Source organism: Manis pentadactyla, chromosome 12 (genome assembly GCF_030020395.1).
Source record: "Manis pentadactyla isolate mManPen7 chromosome 12, mManPen7.hap1, whole genome shotgun sequence".
Lineage (NCBI taxonomy): Eukaryota > Metazoa > Chordata > Mammalia > Pholidota > Manidae > Manis > Manis pentadactyla.
The window spans coordinates 72,434,351-72,456,178 of NC_080030.1; positions in this window are offsets into that span (position 1 = coordinate 72,434,351).

Consider the following 21,828-nt stretch of genomic DNA (forward strand, 5'->3'; position numbering starts at 1 on the left):
ATTTATATATTCAATGCATTGAATCCCTATCAAAACACCAATGACATTTTTCAATAAACTAGAGCAAATAATCCTAAAATTCATGTGAAACCACAAAAGACACCAAAGAGCCAAAGCAATCCCAAAAAAGAACAAAGCCGGGGGATTATACTCCCTGACTTCAAGTTATAGTACAAAACCACAGTAATCAAAATAGCATGGTACTGGCACAAGAACAGACCCATAGATCAATGGAACAGAATAGAGACTTCAGATACAAAACCATGCATATATATATGGTTAATTAATGTATGATAAAAAGCTATGAATATACAATGGGGAAAAGACAGATTCATCAATAATTGATGTTGTGATAATTGGACAGCTAGATGCAGGAGAATTAAACTGGATTACTGTCTAACTCCATACACAAAAGCAAACTTGAAATAGATTAAAGACCTAAATGTAAGACATGAAACTGTAAGACTCTTAGAAGAAAACAGGGGCAAATATCTCTTGAGCATAAGCATGAGCAATTTTTCTCTGGACATATCTCCCCAGGCAAGTGAAACAAATTCAAAGTGAACAAGTGGGACTACATCAAACTATAAAGCTTCTGTACAGGAAAGGACATCATCCACAGAACAAAATGGCAGCCTACAGTATGGGGGAATATATTCGTAAATGACTTATCTGATTAGGGATTAACATCCAAAGTATATAAAGAATTCATATACTTCACCAAAAGACAAATAACCCAGTTAAAAAATGGTCAGAGGACCTGAACACACATTTTTCCAAAAAGAAATACAGATGGCCAACAGGCACATGAAAAGATGCTCTACATAGCTAATTATCAGGAAAATGCACATCAAAACTACAATGAGATATCACCTTATATCAGTTAGGGTGACCACTGTCCAAAAGACAAGACATAACAAGTGTTGGTGAGAATGTAGAGAAAAGGGAACCCTCCTACTCTGTTGGTGGGAATGTAAGTTGGTGCAGCCGCTGTGGAAAACAGTTTGGAGATCCCTCAAAAAAACTAAAAATAGAAACACCATATGAACTATTAATTCTACCACTAGGAATTTACCCAAAGGAAGCAAAATCTCTGATCTGAAAAGATATATGCACCCCTATGTTTATAGCTGCATTATTTACAATAACCAAGATATGGAAGCAACCAAAGTGTCCATCAATAGATGAATGTATAAAGGAGGAGTGTTATATATATACAAAGGAATATTATTTAGCCATAAAAAGAAATTATGCCATTAATAGGTCCAACAACAGGGATGGACCTAGAGGGTATTATGTTAAGTGAAATGAGCCAGGCAGAGAAAGACAAATACCATACAATTTTACCTATTTTAGAACCTAAAAAAACAAAACAAAATGAACAAAATAGCAGTGGACTCATAGACACTGAGAAGTGACTGATGGTTGCCATGGGGAAGGGGTTGGGATGGGTAGGTGGGGAGGGGAGGGAGATAAAAGGGCATAAAAATTCTCAATCATAATATAAACTGGTTATGGGGATGGTGGTACAGCATGGAGAATATAGCCAATGGTTCTGTAACATCCTTCTAAGTTGACAGATAGTAACTGCGCTAGTTGGGGGGAGGATCTAATAATATGGTAACTGTTGAACCACTGTGTTGTATACTTGAAACCAATGTAAGATTGTATATCAACTATACTTCAATTAAAAAAAGAAAAAAAGATTCTTGGTAGAATTAGGATCAAAATAAAATTACCATTTACTAAAAACAAAGATATTATTACACAAATTCAATTCATATAACTCAGACCTTTAAAAATCGTACCACACAAATGGCAAAAAGAGAGATTTGGAATAGATGTATGTAAAATATTTTGGGTAATGTTTTTACAAGAGGAATTCAAAAGAAAATTTACATTTCTGCTATTTACTTGGACACAAAGAGTTAAGTGAGAGAGCATGCATCAATTATTTATTAAAGGGAAGAAGTTTTTTTCATCATTACTTGGCTGGAAAAGTCACTCTACTACCTTTAATTTCTGATCATAGTGAAAAAATTTTTTTCTTTAAGAAAGCAGTCTGAAGATAGCCTAGAAATTAACATCTGTGAAGCTCCCTTTGTAAGATACAGGGAACACAGAAGAATTTCCAGATTCAGAAGGTGAAAGTAGACTGAAGGGTTTAAACTGTTGACTTAGATATTTGACAGTATCAGTGTTGATCCATTCATAAACTTCTATTTATAAACTTCATTTCAGCAGGATGCTAAAGGGATTAAAAGGAGACCACAGCAATAACAGACAGAAGGTGAAGATATCCAGATATCCATCTGAGTGTGATGTCTTGTCACATGCTTCAAGAGGTCTTGAAACAACTTTTTAGAAAGTTACTCATAGGAAGTCTCTCTTGGCATGTGTGGGAGAATTTTTAGCATTGACTACTAGACTGGCATTGTGTGTCTTTAATTTCTTTTGGTTATGGTAACTCATTTTTAAGCAAATTTCATGATGACGTAAATAAAGTAGGTTTAACTAATGCCTTAAGTACAGCATGTAGTATGAGGTCTGATGGTGCATCAGGACACAGCCTGGCAGACCCCAAAGAAGACTATACTTTTAACTTCATACTATAAATACAGTGCATGATGTTTTAAAGGGAAAAACCAGTTGTTGATGAGAAGAAATTTAAATTTCACAAGCTGGCATTATTTTTTATACCTTTCTTTATGAAAAGCACAAATCAATCAATTTGTAAAATTATCCAATCATAAAATTACCCAACCCAAAAACTTTAAAAAGTTTAAAATCTGAAATGTAAAATTTAAAAAGAAGTATATCCTTTTATTTGCCTCATACAGTGTATTGCCACATAGTGAATCAAAGTGGAAATTTGACAGTTGTCCAGATAATTTGGAATGAAAACCAGATAAGTATGACAAGGTAAGAAATCAAACTGAAAAATACAACTCTTAAAGTGCACTTTCACCAAGGAAGCTTCTTCCCCTATTAGTTAATTAATGACCATACTTTAAAGCCTAGCTAATTCTTTCTCCAAACGTGTGTGCTCAGAATATGGCCATGACCTTAGTAATACCTGTTGGTGTTTGTACATATTTTAAGAACACAGTGATTCAGAAATGATTCAGAATGAACACATATTTTATCCCTTAGCTTTCTTTCCCTCTGTGGGTATTCAGTGGCAAAATACATTTAAAGCCCTAATCTTCATCAAATGTATACAGCTTTCCTCCTGGTATATGAGGAAGTGGCTACTGCAAGGCACTGCCCATTATTATTTTTAGTAATGAATGTATTAATGCTGCATAGTAACTCCATTACCAAACAACTATTGTTTTTACAAGAAAGGCTGTATGTGTGCATTTAAAGTAAAGTGGTAAATTAAAGCAGCCAACCATACCAACAAGTTGAAGAGGAACAAAGGTCCTTTTTAACCTTGGTTGGTAGATCTGAAAGCTGCTAGTTATTTCACCAAAAGGGAAATCCCATTTGTAGGTGTTAAAAGAAGACACTTCAAAGCACATGTTCTCAAATAGTTCTGAGGCAAGTAGCTGGAGAACTGGAGAGACCCACAAGCTCGGGGAGGGGAGAGATGGAAGGGCAAGCTACTGATCACCACCTTTGAAGCCCAGGAAGGCAGACTTAATCCCTGTGTGCCTGTAGCCCTAAAGGTCATATTCCTTGGGAACTCACCCACCGACTGCATTTCCTGGAACATTGCCCTGCCTTCTCTGTGAAAGCAATACAGCTTCTTCACACCATTATCTTAGTTATTTTCTTAAGAATAGGAGTGGCATGGAAGGAGTGATGGACTGGGAATCAAGACACTGGCCTTGACCCATGGTACGAAATGTTGTTACTACTTAAGCTCTCAGTTTGTTCATCTTTACGATGAAGAAATTTGACTAGATGATTGCTATCTAAGGATGTTTAAAGCTCCAAACTGAAATCAGAACTCACACTTGATTTGAAAATAATGTGTAAATTTTATAAACATTTCCAATACATACCATTTTCCAACCTAAGATCCTTCTTGAAGAATAGAACATTATAAACTTTACTTGAAAACACATAATTTTGTGTTTCCAAATTTTTATTTAACAGGGGCTTATTCTTAAAGTTTGGACAGAATTTGTTAGACAGAGATTCTCGAGATTTCCATGGAAATGTAATGCAAAAGGGAGTTATGTCTTCTGAGCTGATCGGTGAGGGAAGTTGAGAGCTCTGGTATGCAGTATTGGAAATAGACCTGCCTAATACATGAGCTTTCTGTTGGCCCCAGGGTATGAATATACATCCACTGTCTGCTCCTAGCGAAGTGAAATTTCAACCTTTCTGAACTTTCATGAGACTGAGAACATAAGATAACCATTCTTTTATTTGGTAAAGTTGGAACTTAGAGACTAGAACTTTTTTTTTTTTTTGAGAGGTCATCTCTCATATTTATTGATCAAATGGTTGTTAACAACAATAAAATTCTGTATAGGGGACTCAATGCACAATCATTAATCAACCCCAAGCCTAATTCTCAACAGTCTCCAATCTTTTGAAGCATAATGAACAAGTTCTCACATGGTGAACAAGTCTTACATAGTGAATAAGTTCTTACATGGCGAACAGTGCAAGGGCAGTCATATCACAGAAACTTTCGGTTTTGATCATGCATCATGAACTATGAAAAATCAAGTCAGATATGATTATCCATTTGATTTTTATACTTGATTTATATGTGAATCCCACATTTCTCCCGTATTTTTTTTTTTTACTAAAATGCTGAAGTGGTAGGTAGATGCAAGATAAAGGTAGAAAACATAATTTAGTGCTGTAAGAGGGCAAATGTAGATGATCAGGTCTGTGCCTATTGACTAAGTATTAATCCAAGCTAGACAAGGGCAATAAAACATCCACGGATGCAGAAGATTTCTCTCAAAACAGGGGGGGTGAGGTTCTAAGCCTCCCCTCTGTTGGTCCCCAATATCCCACCTGATGGCCCCCCTACAACTGTGCCTGTCTTAGGTTGTTCCTCCCTTGAGGAATCTTACCCGTCTCTGGCTAACCAGCCATCTTCCGGGGCCATACAGGGAAATGTAAAGTTGGTAAGTGACAGAGAACAATATTCTTTGAAAAGGTTAGCTTTTTACTTCTCTGCAGATTTATGCCTGTGGCTTCTATGCCCAGCATTTGTCTTGAGGTATCTTTACCACTTGGAAGAATTATGATACTCGATAATTTTCTATATAGTTACTAATTCTACTAAAGGGTTGTAATTAGGAAGGAAGAAAAAAAGCTATAGAAGTAGCAGATGGAAGAAAGCAAGGGAAGATTGATTATTTCTTTGACATAACTTCTTGTAGAGTAACATAAGCATGTATAGGTTTTAACAAACTACTAATTAAATTGCGCACACACATTAACAGAATAGGAATACAGATATATAACAAAAGCAGACCTACAATTACCAGCCACATCCAGTGAAAACAAGAAAACCAGTTAGGTACCTTAGGCATTTGTGAAAACTTATCAATATTGTGGTGGATATTGTCTAACTGAATTTGAATAGTTTGAGAAAAATCAGACAAATTAAAACAGCACATTCCTGGGAACTGTTCACATCCCATATGTTCTTTTAACAATAGATAGTCTACAGTCACACGATTTTGGAGCACTGCAACTTGCACTTCTCCTAATTCTTGGTTGAGTTCTGACAATATAGATCCAGTCAAATTTGTTGTTTTACTGTATGCACAGGCCAGCTTAGATATCTTCTTCTTCATTCCAATGGCAAGTCCAGGAACCGGTGGGATGAATGCAGTTACAACTGCAACAGCGCCAGGATCTTTGTTGAAGTTTTTTGATGATCATCTTCTGGAATGACTCTTCCAGAGGATGTTGATGTTGGATGTTCTTCATATAGTATCTTAATTCATTTTCTGGATAGCCAAATTAGGCTTTGATCCTCTGTATAAACAGAAACAAATCCTTTGCCCACACTGAGACTAGAACTTTTCAACTTATATTATATTATATAATTACTGCATATTTCAATGTGCTGTAATATATAGCTTATTTAATAGGGGGAATATTTTTTCTAGACTTATTTGTTGTAACATTTCGTTTGATGATTTGTACTGTAAGTTCTCTTGTCAAGGACAAGTGAATGCTTAAACAGGAGATTTCTGGTAGAAAATGGACAATAAGACATACTATGTTGGGAGCTTTAGGTTCCATAGGAGTTGTTATTTTGTTTTTCCAAAAGAATATTTGAAAATATTGCTTCCTGAAGAGCTGACAGTGAGTTTACAATTAGACTCACCCCTTTTGCTTCAAACTCATAGAAATAATAAGGAAAATATAGGGAGAGAGAACCAGAACATATTATTGGACCCCAAAACAAGGTAAATGTTTGAAGATAAAAAAACAGGGGAAACTCAAAGCTATGAGCAGGGCCAATGCTGGTCTCTGGCCTGGGAGCTGGCACTCAGGCTCTTGGCTCCTGCAGGGGAATGGGACCCAGGCTGGTCCTGGGACTCTCATGCCCACATAGGAGGCTGAAGAGATGCCTCTAAACCTACTGCCCTGGCTATATCTTTATTAAAACTCTCATTCTGGCTAGGTTGGATGTAAACAGCCTCATGACCAAGAACTGGGCTAGATAGCCTTCTGATTCTGTTCCTGGATTGGCATCATCTTTGCTTTCACAGTGGAGCAGGAGCTCTGAAATACGCACATAACAACTGGTTATGGACTAAGATGTGTGTATATGGTGGAGGGATGGGCAGGTGGAGGCAACTGGAAAAACGTTAGCAGGGAGGGCAAGGGAGTAAATGCTTATATACTAAAATTCATTATTAATTCTTAGAAGTCCTCATGTGAGGTAAAGGTATCTCTCAAAAGGCACCTCTCTTGTATGTGTGAATATATATGCACATATGTGAGTATACAGATTTTTCTAATTACATGTATATATATATATTAACCCCCATATTATATATATATGTATATATATAGAAAATACGTATTTATATCTATGTATCTATCAACCTCCAACAAAATCAGGGCTCTTTCAGCGAGAAAAAAAGGAGGATGGTATGGGGTAGACAACTAAGAGTATCTTGTATGAAATAGACACTTAAAAATTGTGTTGTTTCATTCAAAAGACACCTATAATATTGTTCTAAAGAATCTAAAGACAAGCTTTACCTAATCCTCTGTTTCACAAAGTGAAAGAATAGAAAAGGTCTTGATACCAAAACTGGACAAATAAACAATACAAAAATAAAATTATTGACCAATATCACTTGGGAACATTGATGTAAAAATCCCAAATAGAATACTATCAATTTGTTTTCAGCAGCATTTATAAAGAGATACATTATGACCAGGAAGGAGTATTTTATCCTAGAAATCCAAGTGCAAAAAAACAATTTATTAACTGGAACATACCACATAAGCATATAAAAGACAAAACCCCCAGAAAACCCCATATAATTATCTTAATGGATGCAGAAAAAAACATTCATTGAAATTTAATGCTCATTCATGATAAAAATCAGAATAGATGGAAACTTTCTAAGTTTGACTAAAGGTAATCATCAAAAATAATACTACAGAAATCATACATAATGACTAAATTTTCAAAGCTTTTCCACTAACAATCAGAACAAGATTAGGATAGCTGCTATCATTACTCCCAGTCATTATACCCTTGTGCTAACCAATATAAGACAAGGTGAAAAAATAGGCATGATCATTTGAAAAGAAGAGACCAAATATCCTTACTTGTAAACAATATGATAATATATTTAAGAACTTTAAGATAGTCTTACTAATAATGGTAATGAGAATAATAGAAGTCAAACCATAAGATACCTTTTACAATAATCTGTGTTGAGAAAATTTTATAAAGCCAAATAATGTCAAATCTTGGCAAAGATGTGGAGCAAAGGAAATTTTCAAACTCTTTTGACTGGAACATACATTGATACAGTAAATTTTTGAAGGACCTTGGTAATATGTAGTTATGTCTTGAAGAGTCACGTGTCCTTTAATCCAGCACTTTCATTTCTAGATATATACTCCAGAGAATTTCATGCACATGAGTACAAAGAAAACTTACAAAAGGTCTCTGAAGCATTATTTTGTAATAGCAAAACCAAAATAAAACATAAAAAAATCCAAATGAAACAAAGTAAAACAAAAACCAAACATACTTAAACAAGTGAAAGGAATAAATAAATTGTGATACATTCATACAGTGAAGTACTCAACAGCAGATAGGAACCATGACTTATAACTACATGTACCAAACCAGTTAAATCTCAAAATCAATACTGTCAAAAAACTTAAACATTGTTGCCAAAATGGGATGATATTGTTTATAAAAAGCTTGAAAATCTGTGAAGCAGTGCCATATAGTTTTATGGTTGCATAGATAAGTGTAATAACATGAAAATTGCAAGAGAAATATAAATGTCAACTTTAGGATAATGGCTATCTCTCAGAAAAGAAGGAAATAGGAGTAAGGAGAAGTACATAGGGGACTTCTATGACAAAATAATCTGAGTAAAGTACAGCAAAATTTGATAGGGCTGTAAAGTGGGTACAAGAGTGTTTTTTGTTATGTTTTTATCTTCATTGTCCTTTGAAATATTTTACAACAAAAAAGTATAAGCAGCAGTTTTTATGTATCTTTAGAGGCAAGTTTTGGGTGGTTTCTTAACATGGGGTATTTTTTTCTGTTAACTATTGAATAAGGTTTGAGATTCATCTTTCTGAGAGATGGATGAAAGATATCTGTTCCTTGGAGTTTTAAAAACTTGCACCCTACCACTTCAAGCTGTATCTGTGCCTATAGGTTATTTAGGAAGCAAAAGAAGTAGTCTAATTTTCCAGTTGATCGATAAGTTGATTTATACCTTTATTTTCTTTGCATGAGGAATTTTTAGGCCAATTGCTCACTTAAGAAAACTTTTATAACTTAAACAATAACAAAAATGTTTCTGAGGCATTCTACATTATCAGGGGTCTAGATTAATTTAGATTAATCTGATACTATATTTTAATAATTGCCTTAATAATAGATAACATTTTGTAATACTTAGCACTTTACATATATTTTACCCAGTGTTTTGGATAGCCCCATTATCTTCATTTTACATATTAGGGAGCTGATGTTTAGGAGTTCAATAATCCTTCTGAGGTCACAGGGCCAAAAAGTAGGAGAGCCAGTACTTATATTTGCATTTCACTGATTTCATGATCTCTTCTTTAAAAGCTGGCTGGCAAATTTCTTGCTCTGAGTCAACAAGAAGGATTTACTTAGATTTAGGTTTTGTCTAGGGTATTACTATATAAATGCACAACTAAGATCATAGTGGTTGTATAATGTTCCAATATTTACTTAACAGGGCCTGGGATTTAAACATCTGTTAGTATCTTATATCTTGGTAAACACTGAGCTATACAAATAACTTGAAGGTACTAACTAGATTTCAACAGGTTTACTGTAGCAATATTCTTTGTATTTATTTCTTCCTACATGTAACAAGTATGGCCACATTATAGTCTGACAATAAGAAATCGTACATTTATAAATAACCCCTACTATATGAAGTTAAAGGCTACTGGCCATTTTTCCTAGGTTTGTTTTGACCTAGATATTCTTATATTTTGTGAACAGTTATATGGGCCAGAGTCCCATGGAATAAGTGTACAGTTCGTGACCTAAGTCCTGACCATTGTGGAAATGAATAATTGATCTATAGAATTCAGAGATTCAGTAGAGTGGGAAAAGTATCTGAAGTTTTAAATAAAGCATTTACTTGGCTATTTCCCTTAGTTTTACCAATTGCGATGGACAGTCTTAAAAAAAAAAACTAAAAATATTGTTTAGCTCTGCCTATGCCCTCCATGTAAATTCATATACTATATGTATTTTTCTGTAACCCACTTCTTTCACTCAAACTTATGTTTGCTATTCATCCATGGTAATATGCAAAGCTGTAGTCCATTTATTTTCTGCTGTATGCACTACTATACAACAGCCTGTTCTGAAGAATAAAACTATAGTTTACTAATTCCATTGTTAAGCAGCATTTGAGTTGTTTATAATTGTTTGATATTGAAAAATCAATATTGTACTTATATCAGTTGTGTACAATAATTTCTCTACAGTATAGGCCTTGGAATAAAATTGCTAGTTATAGGATTTATGCATGTGTAACTTCACTACGCAATGCCAAAATGTTTTTCTAATTGATTGTACTCATTTATGCTCCCACTAATAATGGATGAGAAATGTCCCATTTCTAAATATTCTTGTCAGCACATGGTCTTGCTGATTTTTTTTTTTGGCTTAAAATAGAAATTTATTGTCTCCCAGTTCTAGAGGCTAGAAATCTGAAATCAAAGTGTTAACAGGGCCATGCTGCTTCTGAAAACTGTAGGGAAGAATCCTTCCTTGCCTCTTGTAACTTCTTGTAGCCTTCTTGTATCTTCTGGTGTTTGCTAGTAATTGGTGTTCATTTTTTTGTAGATCCACCACTCTACTCTCTGCTTCTGTCATCAGCTCTCCATATTCCCCCTCTTGTGTCTGTCTCTGTCTTCTCTTCTTATAAAGATGCTAGTCATATTGGATTAAAGGCCAAACCTACTTCAGTATGACCTCATCTTGATTAATTACATGTGTGATGACCTTATTTCCAAGTAAGGTCATATTCTGAGGTACTGAGGTTAGGATTTTAACAAATCTTATTAGGAGATACAATTTAATACCCATAACAGGGGTTAATAATGAAGAAGGGTATTGTTAGGAACATAACTTCCAGTGACAGGAATAGGAGGCAGACCAGGTTAGTGACAAGGATGAAAGGGGTAGACAGAATTGGCTAAGTAGACAGAATTGGTTAATGGAAAAGCCCATAATGTAGCCAGCTCAGAGGTTCATTTTGGAATGTTACAGAATTTTACTCTTCCAATCCTGATTACTTAGGTAGATGGGGTGATCTACTGGATAGGTAATTCAGGGTTCTAGACTGGGGTAAGTAGTAGGAATCTATGCCTGATTCTCCTATGCATCCGGGCAGTCAGAGCTTCCCCGTAGGATTACAGCGGGCACTCCCTATCCAGCGGTGTACTGCCTCTTCAGTCTCCCTGCTTTGTGTAGTTGCAAGATGTTCTTTTTGATGATATCTGGAAAATTATGGACATTCACAGAGTTTTTTTTTTAATATCGTTAATGTACAATTCCTTGAACAACAGTCTTGCTGATTTTTAAATAGGCCAATATGTTACGTGTGTATTGGAATCTTGCATTCATTTTCATTTTCCTGAATACTGGTGACAATTAGCCATTAATGTTTCCTCTTTCATGAAAAGTCTGGTATGTATTTTGTGTACCTTTTTCTACTTGGTTGCTTATTTTTTCATATAGATTCATAGGAGTTTTACATATATGTAGGATACTGATCCTTTGTTATATGTGATGTAATTATTTTCTCCTTTTTGGTTTCTTCTGATGAACAGAAGCTCTTATTTTAATGTTGAAAAATTAACATTTTTTCTTTCTTTCTTTTTTTTGGTGTGTTTTGCTTATTAAATTCTTCTCTTCCCTGAGATCATAACAGTATTCTTCTATGTTACCTTCTAAACATTTTAAATTCTTTCCTTTCACATTCACTTCTCTAATTCATCAGAAGTTGATTTTTAGTAGTTTTTAGGAGAGTATGAGATAGATATTTCAATTCATACTTTTCAATATGAAAAGTTTATTTCAATTTATTGTCATAGCAATATTTATTGAATAGCCTACTATTTCTGCACCAATGTGCTATCTGAAAAAGAATCTTGTTTTATATGTACATGAGGTCATTTCTGATATGTTTCTTTTGTTAAATTCATTATTTCCTCCTTTGCAAATACCATACTAACTAGTATAGCTTTATAACAAGTCTTTATATACAGGAGGTTGTGTTTCCCACCTTGTTTTCAGAGTGTGCGGGTTACCTTTGGATAATTGAATTACTATATAAATTTTTTAATTAGCTTGGTAGGTTCCATGAAAAGTCATCTAGATCAATTTGGGCATAACTGACATCTTTCTTCCATTTATTCTTTGTATACAAGAACATGGGCTAGCTCTCTATTCATTTACATTTTTAAAGATGTGTTACTAAAGACGTAACATTTCTTGTTCTTGTTAATAGTTTCTTAAATAACATTTTCTAATTTAGTGTTGCTAGGGAATGACTTCCTAATGTTAACCCACCATGATTGTGATGTCTCATCTTTTTCATAAATCTTTGGCTTGGTTGGTTCATGAGTGAAATTGTGTTGTTATTTTTCTGTCCTGTAGTATGTTTAGCTTGTTTTGTTACCAAGACTATGCTAGCCTCATGTAAGGAGTCCAGGATGTTCCTTCTTTTTTATTCTTGCAAATATCTCTTGCAGAGGTCAACCAGAGCAACCAAACCTATTCCTGAAGTCATTTAGAAATACATTGTATGTACCTGTTTAAAGGAAATTGAAATCTTTTCATCTTTAAAATATTAGAGTTTTTGGAAATTATAGCAGAAGAAAAAGTATATTCATGTTCCCAAAGATCTAGTATTCTTTATCTTTTCCTGCTTCTGTTCTCTACATTCTTCTTTATGAGGGAAGTAATTAACACTTGTGCTATGGGGTAACTTACATTTGTATATGGAGTTTAATAAAAGTAAAATATGAGGAAAAAGGAGATACTAAATCACCATCTCTTATCTGGGCCATAGTCTTGGAAAATATCCAGTAATTGAGAAAAAAAGTCTGCTTATTAAAATTTGGGGATTTCTTTGCAGGGGAGGGTGGGAAGACTGGAAAGTTCTTTGGGAAAGTGACTTGGGGAAATAACTACTGCACCTCCAGTCTTATGACCCTCAGCTGCTGGAAAATGAAGGAAATCTACTTTAGCATTGGTAATCAGATACATTTTACTCTGAAAGTCAGGGAGCACAGTGTAATTACCTTCTTCTGGAACAAGTGTTCTTTGTTTACCTATTGCATGGTGAAGCCCACGGCTGTTAAATTGGGTCTCCATACTAATTCATTCCAGTGGATTATCATGGCAACCAATTCCTGACACATTTCCCATAAAACCTTCATTGTAAAAGTTCAGCTCCTTTACAACTGCCAGAAGATTAGGTTACTGCTTGTAGTAACTGCTCATTTATGTTCTTTAGTCTCATAACCAGGACTTTCAAAACATTTTGCTTAACACATTCCATCTCTACATCAACAAGAAAGGCTTCAAGTGAGATGTCTTTCTAGTCTGGGGTAAATGTGAGACATAAGTGCACTTCAGAATTTAAATGGAGTGGAATAAATAAGTGAACCGTACAAGAGTGACCTGACTTTCATGTGCATTTCCAGACCAACTGTTGAGGTTTGTCAAGAGAGTCTGAAGATACATCAATTACTTACACTTACTCCAGACTTTCAACCTGTAGTTATGATCTAACTAAATTTCATAGGTGGGGTGTCCAGAATTGAAGATGCAATAATTTGGAGAAAAATCACCAACCCAGTTGTAGCATTGCAGCATTCCTTTATATTTTCTTTTTCCTTTTCCTTTGGAAAAATTAAAACAGTTTTTTAATTAAGGTATGCTTTACATATAGAAAAGTACTTTTTGCAGTGTATAGTCCTATGACTTTTGACAAATGCTTTTAAGAGCATAGATCTCACCACAATAAAAATATAGAGCAGTTAGTTTTACCACTAAAATAAAAATCCTCTCTAGCTCCTTTGTAGTCAACTCCTGACCTGACTCCCTTCCATACTCTGGCAACCACTGATATCTTTTCTGTTCCTATAGTTTTGCTTTTTCCAGAATGCCATGTAAGTGGAATCATGCAATATGTAGGCTTTCTTGGTGTGACGTCTTTAACTTAGCAAAATGCACTTGAGATTCATCCAAGTTGTTATGGGAATTAATATTTGTTTCTTTTTACTGCTTGGTGGTGTTGCACAATTGATGTATCACAGTTTGCATACCCATATACTTTTTGAAGAATGTTTAGATTGTTTCCAGTTTTTGAATAATTCCTTTATCCTTTCCATTTTTTTTTTAATGATCAAGAAGTAAGCCACAATTTACACAAGAACAAACTGTTTGACAGGTTATGGCCCAGTCACATAGAGGGTTTCTTTTAGGCTTGAAATGGGAGCCACCCTCAGACGTGGAGCTGTGTCTTCTCTCCCTTGTGCTTCCCTTTGGTTTGCCTATTAAATTGGAGAATTGCAGTATTATGCTGCACTGGAGACCGCCTTTTCAGACCTTTCCATACATTCTCAAAATCACTAATCCTTGCTCCATGGAAGTATGACTATCTCAGAACTAGATTGAAATAATATATCCAGTGGCATGAAAATTTGATCAATTTCTATGCTTCCTTCTTGCTTTTAAACCCCATGAGAGGGGGACCATATGTCCTCTTGCTTACCATTATTACCCCAGGACCTAGCACAGTGCAGAACTCACAATAGGTTCTCAATATGTATTTGTGGACTATGTTAATAACCCACACTGTTATTTTAAGCAGATGATTCTCCTTTATAAATTCCTGAGAAATTGAGTTAGTCTCTCTTCCACACTCAGAATTATTCATTCACTTACCTATCTTCCTATTATCTATCATCTATCTATCTATCTATCTATCTATCTATCTATCTATCTATCTATCTATCTATCTGGTCTATCTCTTTCTCATCTATCTTTTTCTCAGAGGAAGAAATGCCTATCACTGCTGTTAAAATGACTTTTTGTCTCATTTCCTCATTTCCATTCTCATTATTCTCCCTGATTCTTTTGGTACTGTTTTAAATAAATCATCCTAATTTTCTCTTTTCTCTCTCTCTTTCTTTTTCTCCCTCTAGTTACTGCTTGTCTTCGCCCTGGAAGCAGTCACTGCCCTGTCATCCAGGAGTTATTGCTCTGTATGATCCCCCTTTCCCTCTCAGGTGGCTCCAGAGGCTGGAAAGAGTGGGTGTGTGTGTGGGAATGTGGGTAAGGAAGTATAAGGGGTATGCTAAATCAGGTGATTGAGAAGCAGTATTTGAAGGATAAAATGGAGAAAAACTCTGGGGAGATTATTGATGGGATTCCTTGTCTAGAGCAGCAGCAAGGATGGATGGATCCAAACTTAGCTTCCACTATAGTTTTGAGTAAAACTATTCCGGTTCTCAACATTTGTGGGGGCTGGGGTGAGTGTAGACATGGAAGCTCATATTGTATTTGTCCAAATATATAAGGGTTAAAAATCAAACTAACAAACTGTTAAGTAGCGTAGGCTCTATCCTCCTACCTTGAAAATATACTTTATGACAACAAATAAAAATGTGTGAAGTCATATATTAATATGACCTAAATTAGGCAAAAAATAAATGACAGCTGGATTTAATTATTATTGCACATGTTTAGTGTAAGGTATTGTGTTGATGGGTTGGTGATGTTTGCATGAGTAGCAACATAGCAAGATATGAAAAAAACATGTTATCATGAGGATTTTAATATAATCTGTTTTCTATGAATAACATCAACCTAAACAACTTTCCTTGAGTCATTGTAGTCCTATGATAACTTTTATTAATTTCAATTTGGAGAAACATTGCTCTACTGAGGCAGTAACAGCTAGAATTGCTAACACTGTTCTTAAAAGAATAATTAGATTTGGAAATGAAACATGCTTTACAAATGAGGTTCAAACATTATGGTTTAGTATATGAGAAATTACCTTTATTATAAAAAAGTATTACAAGATATTTTAACTTCACATAATTGCTATCACTTATATCATGATAGTCACCATTTCTAAAAGCAATATCTAGATCAAGTACAGTATTTAAGTTTTTTTCTTTAAAAAAATTTAGTATCAGTATATTCCAAAGGATAAAAAAAGCAGTATGTTGACTGACTATAACTTGATCTATAATGGCCAGAGATACTATAAATGAAAATTCCTTTCATAACTACTTGTACGTGAACCATCAGCCTCACAGTCATGTGAACTTCTTTGCCCATGTTTTAATTTCTTTATAATTTATATACACAGGTTTTAAAAATTGTCTTTAAACTTTTAAAAGGTTTTAAAAAATCTTTTACTAAGTGAAACTGCTAAAGTTATATCTGTTTGGAGTTTTTGGGGGTAGATTTTGCTAACATTATTAATAGGAAGCCACAGTTCACATCAGTAATTGTGGCTGCTACAAGTTCAGAATTAATTTCATTTCCTGCCAATGTCCATGATTCACTCTTTGAAGATCTTCTGTGGTTTGGCTGAAAGCTCTCTGTGCATCACATATCTCAGCTAAACTGAATTTAATTGCTGTAGCAACATTTATTCAGAATTCCTGCCATGTGTCCGAGAGTGGCTTTAAAGTCATATTTGATAGGTTTCATCAAGATAGTCTTTGAATGGATCCAGAATATATTGTATATAATTGTTAAATTGTTCCCCCAAAGTCATTATTATCTGTCTATAAAGTTGAGGCCATGTCTGTTAGTAACAAATTCAAAACATGCATTATGCTTGGCAGAAAGAATGCTGTCAGTTTTCAGCTAAAAGAATGCTGTTAGTTTTCTTCACTAAGTTCAGCATCATTATCTTTGACATCCCCTCTAGAACATTTAAAATTAATGTCTAAAATGTAAAGTTATTGTTTCATTCTTTACATAAGTCAAAACCTTTACATTTTATGTTAAGTGTAAGAAAACACTACTTAATTGTGATATCTTGTTTTCTTCTCTAATAGTTCAACAATACATAAGGTCAATGTTAACTTTTCAATGTGGCTTTATCTCTGCTACAATTTAGTTGAACTGAGTAACATGCTTTTCCAAATTTTATCTATGGTAACTTTCATTTTATTACTCATTAAATTAATAATCCCACTTTCAATTCTCCACACTAGGCGGTGGACTGTTGCCTTGTTATTGTTATTTTTCATCTTTCTTAAATGTTTAGCCAATCTAGCATCACATTTTGAAATCCTTTCCATTAAATTTAGAAGATTTCCACTGTTTTCTGTATATCATACTGAGAGTTCTAACATTTAGATAAATCATGTTCACATATTATTGTCTTAATAACATTACACTGATATTCCAGGTTGACACTGAATTTCTATCTTAAGCCTATTGTGTGGCTAAGTGTTTAGCTCCTTTTTCAGTTCAGAAACTTCATGTGTGCTCTTTTGTGAGTGTGGATAACATTTTATGTTCTTTCAAGTGAGAACATAGGCATTTCCCGTCAAAAATACTTTCATTGCCATAAGCTGTTCCTGAAGATTGGTTGTAAAACATAACTGCAATAGCAAAATGCTTTGTCTTTGAACTTTGTTGTTCGTCTGCCTACAATGCTCTTGTAGTCTTCCTCCTTACAGCTTCCTTCCTCACTTAATTCAAGCCTCTGCACAAAGGACCCCTCAAAGACCCACAGTTATACCCACACAGTAGGTCTAACACTACCTGACCTCCACCATTTCCTACCCCCTTGTGCCCCTTCCTTTTTCTTTACAGCACTCGTGACTACTTGCTTATCATGCATCTCCTCCGCCAGAATGTAAGCCCCGTGAGGACAGGGACCCTGCCTGTTTGGTTCACCTCAGTAACTCCAATATCTAGTACAGTTACAGGCCTCTAGGGGGCACTTAAATATTTGTTGAATGAATGTACTGTACTCTCTATTGTGAAACATTTTTCTTTAGTTCACTAATGAATTTATTTGGTCCAAAGCCTGAGGTCCTTTATTTTTTCCCTATTATCTTAATTTCTGTATAGCAGTGATTCTCAAAAAGTGGTACCCAGACCAGCAGCAGCAACATCTGGGAACTTATTGAAAATGCAAATTCTCAGGCCCCACCCCAGACCTACTGAATCAGAGGCTATTTTATAAATCCTTTATGTAATTCTGGTGCATGATAAAGTTCAAGAACTGCTCTATGTATTATAGGAGCTGATGTTGTGAATTACTTTTAAATTTACAGCCCCTCTGACTTGTATCAAAGGCACATTGAATGATGAAATTCTTTTTCTTTTTTTTTTTCGAACGGGCAATCTGGATGCTATTGATCATACATTATTCTAAAGTTCTCACTTAATCCTATTGAAAAATCAAACAGGAAGGTAAGCTTTGATTATACTTTAAGGAATACATTAGAATTATAACCTCCTGCTTGCTCCCTAATAAGTGAGTAAATGATGCAATTGTTTTAATGCATTTTATAGTTTATTTGTGTTCACAGGAGGTGACTGTCTGCTTCAGGGCTATGGTGTTTTATTTATCCCAACTTTTTTTTTCTACTCCTTTGTCTTTTTTGGTTCAGTTCCTACAACTTGAGAGGAAAGTGAACTTGAGGATGGGAGGAAAGTCTGTCCTGGGGTCAAGTTAGAGACAGATTGAAATTTCCATTGCTCTTCTAGTAGACAGAATAATTAGGATCTCAGTGGAATTTCTATTTTTAACATTTTTCATGGTCTTGTCCTATATTCCTAATATTTCTGACAGTTATCTAAAAAAGATCAAGAACTCTTATTCCCTCTCAACTCTTATGCTTTGTGGATCATTATTGTGTGGTGTCATGCACTCAGGTTTATTAGAATCAAAGTTTGCTACAAGTTACTCTCAGGGCCTGTGAAAATCTGTCCAAGCTTCAGTGTCTAATCTAAGTCTCCTAACTGGTGTGGAAGTCAAAACAGCAAAAAGATTGTCCTCAAAATAATGAGATACTGGTTGATCAAACTGTTTAATTTTATTTGGTTTATACTAGCAATAAAGTCCTTTTTTCTTACAAATTTTTTGAGGGGGTGGGGAAAAATATTTTACTGTCATATAATCCATTTTTATGAAAAGAGGGAAAAAACAAAGAGGAACAGTTTAAAGTATGGATCTCGAGGAACGGAAACTGGAACGTGTCATTTTTTGGAAATTGGCAGTAGTTTGAAGACAGCTGATTTCCTGCTCTGTGTGTGATGCTCTGCCTTATCTAAATGTTTTTTTTGTGTATAAATTCTACTCTTAAATGTTAAGAATCATTTTCTATGGTCTAGTAAAGTGAATCATATTGCTTTTTCAAACACACATGCACGCATGCACACATACGCATGCAGAACTCCACCTTTCAGATTTCAGTATAAGTCAACTGAATTATTTTGCCACTTTCTTTCTTTTTCAGCTCCCATGATTTAAGAAAATGGCACCAAATCTCAAATGAGAGATGTTTTGCATAAAAAGACTGAGAATATTCAGTGACTCCAGTTCAGTGGTCATTGATCTGGGTGAGTGTAAAGATTACAATTTTATTACACGCTCACATACACACTGGTGGCATGGATGTGATTTCTTTCATGGAAATGACATCAAGAGAGAAACATGCCCCAGACAAACTTCCCATGTGCTGTGTATTTCTTCTTGCTCCTGTTTCTGGATCACAGCTGACCAGTGTTACTTGAGCTGTGGTCAGGGATGATATAAAGTGAGCCATGAGTGTGGAAAGAGTCCTGGACTTGGAAGTGTAACATCTGTGGTCAAGTTCCATCTTGGCTTCTTATTAGCTCTCTACCTGGGGCTGCTAACACCTTTTTGGGCCTTTTGTGTTTTTGTCTCTAAAACAGGCATGATACCACAGGGTTTTCTTATTTCCTAGGGTTTCAGATGAAGTCATGAATGTGAAAAATCTTTGTAAATATTGTGCATGGTTCAGAAAGGAGATATTATTAGTACTACTATCATTATTAGTAACCATAATGCTTTTTAGAAAAAGTTATGAAAATAGTGATGGAGAGCAACTGTGAAAGACACACACACCCTGAGCACAGAGAGAACTGGGCTCATGCTGAGAATATTTGAAGAATCACTGAATCATTTCTTTCTCACTTTCTCTAAATGACACTCATGGCTCCTAGACACATGCAGTGCCTCACTGAGCTTCCTGGATTAATTTCAAAACAATGAGGAAACTTTGAATCTCTTCTTGGGCTTCTATCATTCTTGCGAGGCCTGCATTATGCAAGAATGTTGGAACCTTGAACTCCCCCAGTGAAGGGATGAAGAAAGTGGCTGCACACTGAAATATGCAAGGCATCTGGAAGAAGTGCCCAGGGTCTGTAATGTGCCCTGGTGACCAGCTGGCTGGCTGTATCCTGCTCCCTCATTCTTATATTCCCTCCAGACATCCCTGTTTTATTTTTCAGCCCTGAGTAGTAATGACTTCTTCATCTGGCACAACCACTGGAGACGGAGAGCGAGGGCCTTCCCAGGCCTCATGGACTGTGCCCTGTTTCTATTGGCCAGCAGAGATGATGGACGAGTAGCAGATGCTCCTGTCAGCCCAGCTCCATTGCTCAGCCTCCAGAGATTATTGCTACTCATTGGAGGCCAGTCAGCTGTTCAGTGGAGGGCTACAGAGTCAATATAGGTCTAAATTCAGAATACTGGAGTTTTTTGAAGACAATAGATCCTTGGCCCTATGCACAGAATACTTGAATCCAGATAGTCATCATCTCAAAACTTGAGGCTACATATACCCCCCAAAATCTGCACCTTCAGAAAAGTAGCTGAATAAAATTCACTGATTTCTCTATTCCAGGTCCTAGAACCTAAGAAGTCCTAGCACCAGTGGGGTGTTCTTGTGCCAATTCTTCTTGCCACCTTACTCTATTTCTAGGTTAGTGACTGTGAAGTTCCTAAGACACACCTGGCAAGTGCTGCCAACACTACTTTGTGAAACACTATCCATAGATTAGTGCCAACCCAGCTCCAGAATGCCTGGCCAAACCCTTTCCATTTTGCCTAATTTTCTCTCCAGAAATAAGGGCTGGCCTACTAATTGCCACTTAGCACACAAATCCCTGCTATGTCTAAGTACTAGGCCCTAGTTTGTGCTCTGTATTTGGAGGTTCTGGGCAGGTACAAAGGGGATGGGGCTAGACAATATATTTTTTAAGAACCAGACCTTCTAGATTCTGTTCATGTTTAAGTACGCTTGAAGCTGGCTCTATATGTGGGCTCTTTAATCAACAGCTGAATGGTCTCTGGTGCATTTCAGTCAATGATCTCTGTAAGCTAAAGGTAGAACCTGGGGCTGACAGAGGCAGCAGCTGCTGCCATCCATCACTCCCTCCTTGGCCAATAGGAAGTGTGCAGGACTGGCCTGTGGGCAGGGCAGGCTGACTGCTGACTGACAAATGAAGAAATCATTACTCAGGTTTGCAGGAGAAAGCCAGCAATGTCATGATGGAACATATGAATAATGACAGCGCTGCTTTGCTCTAGTGCTCCTTTGATAGGTCAAATGTTTTTTAGATTGGGAAATATTATGTCTGTTTCCAATGTGTCATTGCATAGTATTTCCTTATTATCTGATTGCATGGTTTGGGGTCAGTGTTTTATTTTGGGAAAAATGACCTAGCTCATAGAGCTGCCTAAATATATCCTTAGTGTTTAAGGATCTGAGAGATGAAACATAAATTATTACAGATTAAACCTGAGTGATAAAAAAAGAACAGAATTAATTTACCTTTTGATGGATTATAAATAGGGTTAGAAGCAGTTTATTTTTTAAATGGCATAAGGAATAAACATTCTTTTCTTTCTAGCAGTGACCTCTCTGGAGTGTAAAAGTACACGCTATGGATTTCAGAGCTTGTCTTCTTTTGAATTTCTTATAGGTTCTGAAACTATAGAAAAATACTTGATGCAAAGTTATTTATAAAACTGCCAGTTATTTATAAAACTGGCAGAAAAATTAGAAACAGTAATATTTTGTGCTTTCAAGAGTGTGGTGAAGTGGTGGGAA